We start from the raw sequence: 10,200 nt of genomic DNA on the forward strand, positions 1-10,200 counted from the left end.
GAAAGATCTTTGTTCAATCACCTAAAGAAGCAAAAACATCAAAAGTTTGGCGCTTGAACAAGTCCGTGTATGGTCTTCAAGATGCACCTCGCGAGTGGTACCTTACCTTAAGAAGAGCTGTTCTTGACATTGGATGTAGAAAGAGTTTGGTTGATCCTGGTGTGTTCTTCTGGCATAATAATGACAATCTGGAGGGAATATTAGTCACTTATGTAGATGATAAGCTGTGGGGTGGTACACAGCAATTTGAAAAGGAAGTTATTGAAAAGCTGAGGTCGTTGTTTGTGGTGGGTGTTGAAAACACTAGTGCCTTTATGTATGTTGGAATAGAGTTAACTCAATATGCTGATAAGTCAATCTGTATCAATCAGAATAAGTATGGCCAAAGATTGTCTGAAATTGCTATAGTAAAAGACAGATCTGCAGATAAATCTTCTCCATTAAATACTGAAAAGATCAAAATACTCAGATCCACAATAGGTAAAATTAATTGGCTTGCAAACACATCAAGACCTGATCTAAGTTTCAGTGTATACCAAGCAAGTATCTCTCAAAAAGCACCAACTATAGAAAACATGAAAAACCTAAATAAATTATTAAGAGAAATTAAGTCAAGGCCTTCCTCAATATTATTTCCAAGGTTTGAAACTCTGTCAAACTTAACGCTGAAGGTATATTCAGATGCAAGCTTTAATAGTACAAAAGGCGGTGGTAGTCAGGCTGCATGCATTTTATTTTTAACAAATGGTGAATTATCATGCCCCATTGTCTGGAGTTCTTCGAAAACAAAAATAGTAGTAAGATCTGCACTAGCAGCTGAAACCTTGGCTCTTGCTGAAGGTTCTGATCATGCATATTTATGGTCCAAACTAATTGCCGAAATCATATTTGGCGAAAAGGATTTCTCTCTACCCATCACTTGCTTAACGGATAACAAATCTTTATACGATACTGCTCATTCATGCAAGCATCTCGAGGATAGACGTCTTCAATTCGAAATCTCATGCATACGAGAATCCATAGACAAACAGGAAATTGATGTTGAGTGGATTGAGGATGAAAACTAACTTAGTAATGTGTTAACATAATTTGGAGCCAATAGCTCCAAGTTATATGAAGTACTCCAAAAAGGACATTTCTAACGAGCTATATTGATCAATCACTTAAGCAAGCTTGTGGAAAAAAAAGAAAAAAAAAGGAGTTAATATAAAGGAAAGGTTACTATGTTTAAGTTTTAGTAAAGTTTTTTGTTTGGTGATGGAGGTACTCTACAAAGTGATCGGTGTGTAGGATGATTTAATTTTTTAGTTTCACTGATAACTATTTGTTTCGGGAAAGACGTATGCAGGTGATATGAGTGAGCGGTAATGTGTGCTGCTCTTGGGAGCCTTTGGGAACGGACCAATCTGATGGGTAGCAAACAGAGAGAGAGGCCAGATTGTTAAAGCGTCTCTAATTCTCTCTTTTGTGTCAGATGCTTTGTGTGTATAAGCACAGGTGGCCTCTTCCAAGACATAACTTAATCACAAGAGGTTAGCAGAAGAAGTCTCCGAGCAACAGAGACTATTCCAGTTTCTTACTCAGTGAAGGAACTAAGGTGTCTAACAGCACCAACACGAGACACTACACCATCACCAACACCAGGCACCACACAAACACCCGTCCCCACACCAATGCAAACTGAGCCACTACCCCAAAAAGAAAAGGAAAAGAATGAACCGAGGGAGGGGAGAGACTCCTCTGTCTCTCGCAGACCAACCAAATTAAAAGCCCCTGCCCCCGACGAACTATGTTATGTAGACCCTCTATCTGTGGCAACAGACATTGCTCATCGGCAGTGGGAAAACTTAAAACCTCTGCTCAATTACAAACAGATAGAGGGGAAATATGTAAATATCCCTTCAAATTTCCTGAACGCCCCGCTCCTAATAACTTTTGTCAGAACTCCAGAGGCCTGCAAGACCAACTTGTTGACAAGGCTGCAGGCCACTGAAGGGGCGTTTCTGGGAATCGAACTGGTGAAGAAAAATGACCCTTCTCTTGAGGAACTGTCAAAACAATGCAAGGGAAGGGTCCCAGTGTTGGCCCATCCGTCACTCTACAGGGCCATAAAATTAATTTAGCCTTTGGATGTCAGCGGCATTGCAAGAGAAGGTCAGGATATGAAAAACCTGACCACCTTGAGCATGGCACATAACGTCGGCATCCTTTCCCCAGCTGACTTCGGAGCTGAGTGTGACACACCCTAAGATAAGTACCATGGCTTTGAATTTGGCTATTTTGAATGCAAGGGGCTTGAGATCATCAGGCTGGGCGGCTTGCCTCTGGCACAACCTCTTGTCCCTGGGAGTGGATGTGGCGTAAATTCAGGAGACGCATTTCGTTTCCTCTGTGGACTGTCAGGTGCTGCCCCAAGATTTTGAGGTTTTCTCAGCATATGACAGCCCGCGGGAGAAGGGAGTTTCCGTGCTGGTTAAATGTACTCTGTCGACGATGGTCGACGTTGTTCATAGGGATGCGGTGGGCAGGCTGGTTGTGGCCGATATTGCCATAAAAGATTCTGTGTTTTGGGTGATCGCGGTTCATGCGCCCAGCACCACTCGTGAAAGGGTCTCATTCTTGAGTTAGCTTGACGAGTTTGTAAATTGTTGGAAGCGGGTAGTGCTAATGGGAGATTGGAACGCCATCTTAGACTCCAAGATCTATCTAAGATAGGAGGCGATGCTAGAGGATCGGAGAGGTGCGAGTCCAGCCTGGCTGATCTGATGGCTAGATCCGGTCTGGTCGACAGGTTTCAGGTCGAGCATCCGGGGCGTGAGATGTGGACGTGGTCCATTAGCGTTTCCTCCTATCCAAACACTTACTTGGACAGGATATTAGTTAGGAGAGGCGAAGTAGACTTCTTTTCTTATCCCACGTTCACTTGACTAGGCCAGACGGACCATAAACTAGTTATGGCCCGGCTGAAGCTAGGTGGCTCACTGGAAGTTAAACACCTCCCTTCTGGAGATACAAGACTTCCAAGAGAAGCTAATAGAATTAATTCAAAAAGCACTAGTGGGGGTGGTTACCGGGAGTAAGTGGTGGGTAGGTCTAAAAGCCAAAATTAGAACCTTCTCCATCAAGTATGCCCAGCACCTCACACTAGATAAAGCCAAGACGAAGAGGAAGCTGGAGCAGAAACTAGCCCGGGCTATGGGGGAGAGTGATAGGGTTAGTCAGGAATTAGCTAAGCAGGACCTTCTGCATGAGAATAGCGAGCGTTATGAAGGTCAAGTAGTCAGAGCAAGGCTTAGAAAGATAGGCAATGAAGCAGTCAACTTCAACACTGACACGCATTGTGAAATTTCTAGGTGTGGCTCGGACAAGTACATTGCAAAGATAAGACATCCGGATGGATGCACCCTGGAATCGACTCAGGGGTTTCGAGAACATTTTGAGGAGCATTTTAGGCAGCAGCCCGATCTTCTGGTCCTTGAGTTTAGCGACTATTTGGGTGACTCTCCCCGCCTCTAGGCAGCTAGAGCAGCTAGTTGCGAGGGCTGGGTGATGGAGCGGGAGGTTTTTACTGCGCTGAAGCAGGTCAGCTGTGACAGAACGCCGGGACTCGATGGTCTGCCATACGAACTGTATTTGAGGCTGTCGCCCATGTTTATGCCTCTTCTGACGGATGTGTTCAACGATTGGTTTGCTCAGGGATCCATCCCGGGGCAAGTCACCAAGGGAGTGATCGCATTGCTGAGGAAAGGTGACGGGCATGGTGGGGAAGAGTTAGACGATTACAGGCCCATAACTCTGCTAAACACAGAGTTGAAGATTTTGGCCAAGGTCCTGTCGAATCGGCTGCAGGTTGTTATCAGCGAGTTGATTGAACCGGAACAGAACTACGCTGTGAAGGGGAGATCTATTCAGAAAAACTTGCACCTGATCCACACGATCCTAGAGGGAGGGATAGATGACAACACAGAAGCCGAACTGATCAACTTAGATCAGTCCAAAGCTTTCGATAGGGTCGACCATCGTTTTTTGGAATCTGTCTTCGAGGCCGCCGGTTTTAAGCTGGATTTCTGCAAGTGGATCTCCATGATGTATCAACAGCCCACAGCCGTCGTGCAAGTCAACGGAAAGCGCTCAAAACCCTTTGTTATCTCTCAGTCGGTTCGTCAGGGTTATCCGCTGTCGCCCCTGCTCTATGTCCTGGCTTTGGAGCCCCTGCTCCACAAGCTAAGACGTGGGGAGGCAAATTCGGCCCTGCATGGAATTGCAATACCCAGTGGCTCAGCTGCCAAGGTATCCGCATTCGCCAATGATGTCACGGTCTTTGTGTCGAGCTTCAGAGACATCGAGATCATGTCGGAGACACTCGTTCAGTATGAAAGAATTACAGGGACCAAGTTAACAGCAGCAAGTCAGTAGGACTGCGGTTGGGCGCCTTGACTGGCAACGCCAACCTCCTATCGCCCTTCAGCTGGACGGATGGCCTGGTTCGGATCCTCAGCGTGTGGTTCAGACTGGGTCTCCAGCTTGAAAAAAATTGGTTGGAGGTACGGTCAAAGGTGGAGGCTGCAGTCAATTCGTGGCTTCCTAGGAAAATTTCCTTAAAGTGTCAAGCTGAGGCGTGTGACACTTACGTCTTTTCTCTCATCCTTTACCGACTGGCCATACTTCCCCTGCCTGCACAAGACCCAGCAGCTCTTGTCGAACTCTCGTCCTTGCTTCTTTGGCACAGAGGAAGACACTTGGTGAGCAGACAGGTCTGTATTCAACGTCCGTGTGAAGGAGGCTTGGGAACGCTGGACTTGAAGTGTCATCGTGACACTGAGAGGCTGGCCTTCCTGAGCCACTATATACAAGATGACCAAACGTGGCACCCAGTGGTTTGTGCCGCCTTCCCCGACCTCATTCTCGACCCTTCTATCGAGAGCCGTTTGAGGCCACGGGGAAAATCTGCCTACATGAAAGAGTGCCGAGCCACGCTAAAACGACTACCAAGGTCCAGCGACCTTTTGACTGCTACCCGTAGGGAATTCCACAGAGATCTAGTGAAGGGGGCTGCCGACGACCCACTATGTGCGCGTTTGGGTTGGCAGCAGGAAGATCTGCTCCGAGTGGAGCTGGCTGCCAGGTTCGAGTTAGCTGAACAATTTGGAGTTCTCTCTAACCTGACGATTGACCCGAAATGCACTTCCACTCAACAACATACAATGCAGTTCCAGGTTTTTGGAGTCGCCTGATTGTCCCCGTTGTGGGACAATGGCCGTAGAAACAACTGTAATGCTTCCTCTGGTTGCCGCGAACTCCACCGGTACTGGTCGTATGTCAGCAAGGTGATGGCTCGCATTGATCCTGAGCATCCTTGCCCAATTACCGTATCCAATATCGTGGACAACATGAGGCCACCATGGGACTGGCAAAGACAAATGGTCTACGTTACGATCCTGGCGGTGGCAAGAATGGTGATTTGGACGTCGCATCTGCAATGTTGCTGGAGGGAGTGTTGTCTTTTTCTGATCAGGATCTGATCGCTTTCTTTAAACACCAACTACCGGTGAAGATCATATGTGATAGAAGCAGGCTGCATCGCACGGTATTTGATAGAAGATGGATACATATAGCAAGTCTGTGTGTATGAAAAGGAGCCAAATTTGAATAATGTGTTCCCCGCCTAAGTGTGGAACGCACAGTTCTGTAAAGTAAAATTAAACAAGTAGCCTCTCAGCTAGCTGAGTGTGTGTTGCATCGCTCCCCGATTAGGAAGTCTCCAAGATCCCCACCCCCTCCTTCTTGCAATTTTTGTTTTTACCCCCTGCTCTAAATTTCACCCATCTTTGAGAGAAAGAAATACAAACTAACCCCCATTCCTTACCCACAAAATTTTCTTTTCTCCATTCACCCCCATCTAGAGGGCATCCCCACTTATAGACTGACCCACAGAAGTGAGGTTCCTTTTACAAACCTAGTGGAACGGGCAGTCTGTTCAACTAGACGGGGTTGGAAGGGTCCTACTAATCACCTTTTATTTATTTTTTCTCCGCCTTCGACACAAATGAATTATTGTACCATTTTATTGTTATCTTTTTTGTTTTTACACGTCAATAAAAATGTTTTAAAAATTGTGAGTTAAGTAAGACGTCCCCCAGTATGAAAGGGTGAATGCGGTATTTTGGTGAAAGAAGATACTAGCTGGTAGAAACTCTGGATTTGGTTTAGTTCTGGAGTGACAAGGATGACCAACGACCCCTACAATCCGCCCTTTTGAGTTGGCCATGTGTCTAAAGTTTTTTGTTCATTGATGATTTTCACTGTATTTTTAACATGAATAAAGGATTTAATATCTCAAAGTGTAGTATCTGTTCCGTCAGATACTGCAAGCAAAGACTATATGTGGGGTTGCCCCCACATATAAAACCTTGATCAATATAGGGGCCATCCTTCATACCAATTGTCACTATACAACTCCCCTACTTCCCGGGAGCTGGCCACCATTTCCCCTTCACTCCTCACATTAAAAATTGACCTTGTACCTAATTTGCACGGTGGGGGAGCAAAAAAATACAAACCCCACATATAAGACCTTGGTCAATGAAGGGATAACCCTTCATACCAATTGTCACTATCCAGCTCCCCTACTCCCCGGGGAATTCGACCCTATTTCCCCTTCACTCCTCACATTAAAAATCGGCCTTATGTCTTATTTGCTCGGTGGGGGAGTAAATAAATACCAAACGCACATATAAAATCTTGGGCAATGTAGGGGCCACCCTTCATACCAATTGTCACTATCCAGCTCCCCTACTCACCGGAGAGCTGGCCCCCATTTCCCCTTCACTCCTCACATTAAAAATTGACCTTGTGCCTAATTTGCTGGGTGGAGAGCAAATAAATACAAACCCCACATGTAAGACCTTGGTCAATGTAGGGGCAACCCTTCATACCAATTGTCACTATCCAGCTCTCCTACTCCCCGGGGAGTTAGTCCCCATTTCCCCTTCACTCCTCAAATTAAAAATCGGCCTTGTGCCTAATTTGGTCGGTGGGGGAGCAAATAAATACCCTTTTCTTGGCCTTTTGGCCAAGATCAAAGTGTAGTATCTGTTCTTACTACATGCTGTACTTATGTTTGTAACTTTTTGATATAAAGTGGGGGATCACTTTTCTGTATTAATTTAATGTAAAATGATCACCGATTTTACAACCAGTCAGTCTCAAATCTATTCAAGGCATTCTCCAGATCATTCAAGTTGTTTTTTGAGGATTCCAGTTATTTTTAAGCATTCAAGTCATTCTTAAGATCAGTCAATTCATCTTTAATTCATTAACGTCATTCTAAGTCATTTACTTTTTATTTATTTAAGATATTTCAACCTATTTTTCAGGTCATTTTAGTTTATCTTTAAGAATTTCATGTCAATCCTACATTCACGCATTCATTCATTACACAAGAGCACGCGACTAATGGCTATCGGCCTTATTTTTCAGGCAACGCCGTTGACCATATCTCAGCAGAAAGAGAAATTATTAAGTCACACAAGTCTAAGAACTATAAAAATCTGTTACCCTTTAAAACTTTACATAAAAAAGAGATATCTAACCCTGAAAACTTCCCCAAAGCAAATAGAATTCTAACAGTAGTTAGACCTAGAGAGGAAGCCAACGGGGGTTGGACGATGTTGGAGGAGGCCAATACCTCTTTCAACTTGTTTCCTCCTGTAGCCTTCTTTAACGACAGAGAAATCACTGAAATGAAAAAATTAATGTTGGAGGGTCCCTATTAAAATGCACCCATCATTATATAGGGCTATTAAACTCCCAACCCTAAGTAAACGAAGATTGCCTTACGATTAGCTAGTTTGAATGTCCGAGGGTTGAGGGACGCCTCTCGTAAACTTCGAGTTGCACGCGACCTTCATTGCCTCGGTGTGGATGTATGTTGCTGACAGGAAACTCACTTTATTCCAAGTGACTATCAGGATGTGCTCCTTAGAGACTTTCAGCTCTACTCAGCATATTTTGATACCAACGCAAGAAGGGGGGTTACCTGGCTAGTTAAGCGCACTCTTGATGCATCGTGTTACCCTATTTATGCAGATCCAGAGAGAAGATTGCACATTTTGGATGTTACCGTAAAGGATGTGGCATTTCGTTTTATTGAGGTTTATGCGCCCAATAACCGTACTAAGCTAGTTTCCTTTTTTCGGCAAATCGAGCCTTTCATGAATTCGTTTCATCGGTTAGTTTTAGCGGGAGACTGGAATGCGGTCCTGGATCCGGAGTTAGATCGCGGGGTTAATACCACAAGGGCTACTAACCAGAACTGTGATGCTAAGGTGTTTCGAGACTTTGTCGATAAGTTTAATCTTGTTGATAAATTTCGAAACGAAAAACCCGGGGATTTAGCACGGACTTGGATAGGTAGACGCGGCTCCGATCCGGTGCAACTTTCGAGTCACATCGATCAGTTCTTGGTTAGGAGAGTCGACTTAGGGCTTTTAGACTGTCCAAGTTTTCATAATATAGTTTATTCGGAGCATAGTCTTGTCTGGGGTTGAGTAAACTTAGATAGTGTTAAACCTAGGATGGCTAGTTACTGGAAGTTCAACACGTCGTTGTTCGATGTGAAGGACTTCCGGAAACAGCTTCTACTAACCATACAGAGGGAATTGATGGGGACTATTATCGGGAATAAGTGGTGGGGTAACCTAAAAAAGTCATTAGGTCCTTCGCTGCTGATTTTAGTCGTCGGCTTAACCTTAGTTCTAGAGCAGCGAAAGCGGTCTAGAAGATAGATTAGAAAGGGTGGTGGAGAAGGGGATATGCTAGTTATACTATAGTTAAGGCTGAACTGCGTGCAGAGGAGTTTCGACGTTCTGCTGATCGACACATCGCCAGTGTCACATTGCCAGCCGGACGAACCGTAACATTGAATGACGGAATTTTGGAGGGTTTTCGAACTCATTTTCAGGAGCTTCTCAACAAGGAGCCTGGTCTGACTATTGAACAGTTTGATACCTATTTAGCCGACTTTTCTTGCCTTGAGGCGACCGAAGCGGCTCGGTGTGAAGGTAGCATAAAAGAGGAAGAAGTCCTTGAGGCCTTGAAACAGGTTGGGCTAGACAGGACCCCCGGGATTGATGGCCCGCCCTACGAGGTGTATTTGAGGCTGTCGCCCATTTTTATTCCTTTGCTGGCAATACTTTTTAACTCCTGGTTTAGGAACGGGTGCATACCTCAGTACTTTACCAGGGGGATCATTAAATTGCTGCGCAAAGATAAAAATGGAAGGGATGGGATAGGTAATTTCCAGCCCTTAACGATGTTAAACACAGAGTTAAAGATTTTGGCCAAGATCTTAGCACATCGTCTGCAGATTGTCTTACACCGTCTAATAAGTCCCGAACAGACTTGTTCTGTTAAGAGCCGGACGATTCAAGATAATTTGCACACAATACGCTTGCTCGTAGAAAAAGTAGACATAGAAGCCGCGCTGATCAATTTAGATCAGTCCAAAGCATTCGACAGAGTTGACCATCATTACCTAGAGGCTGTTCTTTGCTCGGCTGGGGTTGGTCCTCAGTTTCGCTCTTGGATTCACCTCTTGTATGCCAACCCTGGTGCTATGGTGGAAGTGAATGGGGTGAGGTCGAAGCCTTTCATGTTAACAAGATCTATCCGTCAAGGTTGTCCGTTATCACCGATGCTATATGTGCTGGCGCTTGAGCCATATTTGCGCCAGCTTCATGTGAATCCGGTCCTTTGTGGGATTTCTTTGCCAAGTAAAGTATACCACCTATGCCGACGACGTGACCATACTTGTAACGAGCAGTGCCGAGATTAGAGTCGTCGACATAGAAACAAGTCGGTATGCACAGGTCACAGGGGCCATAATTAACTACGTTAAGTCTATTGGCTTACGTATCGGTGCCTTGATAGGTATGCCCCTTCAGGGACCCTTTGGTTGGACTGATGGGCCATGCAAGCTACTCGGCGTCTGGTTTGACCCCGACCTCCAGCTGCAGAAAATTTGGTCGGTAGTACTGGAAGCGGTCAAGGTCATATCTCATTTGTGGGCCTTGAGAAATCTGTCATTGAAGGGTCGTGCGGAGGTATGCAATTCTCATATCTAACCCCTAATACTATACCGTCTATCAGTACTCCCACTCCCAGAGGCCTCACTAGTTGATCTGGTGTGTGCTCTTATCG

At 45.2% G+C, this 10,200-nt stretch overlaps 1 pseudogene; it reads left to right on the plus strand.

The window, feature by feature from the left end:
• The first annotated feature begins 7,051 nt into the window (after window positions 1-7,051).
• On the plus strand, window positions 7,052-7,220 carry LOC145240468 (U2 spliceosomal RNA; annotated as a pseudogene).
• The last annotated feature ends 2,980 nt before the right edge of the window (window positions 7,221-10,200 follow it).

This window comes from Euprymna scolopes, chromosome 19, assembly GCF_053919585.1.
Source record: "Euprymna scolopes isolate OS-2025 chromosome 19, ASM5391958v1, whole genome shotgun sequence".
Taxonomy (NCBI): Eukaryota; Metazoa; Mollusca; class Cephalopoda; order Sepiida; family Sepiolidae; genus Euprymna; species Euprymna scolopes.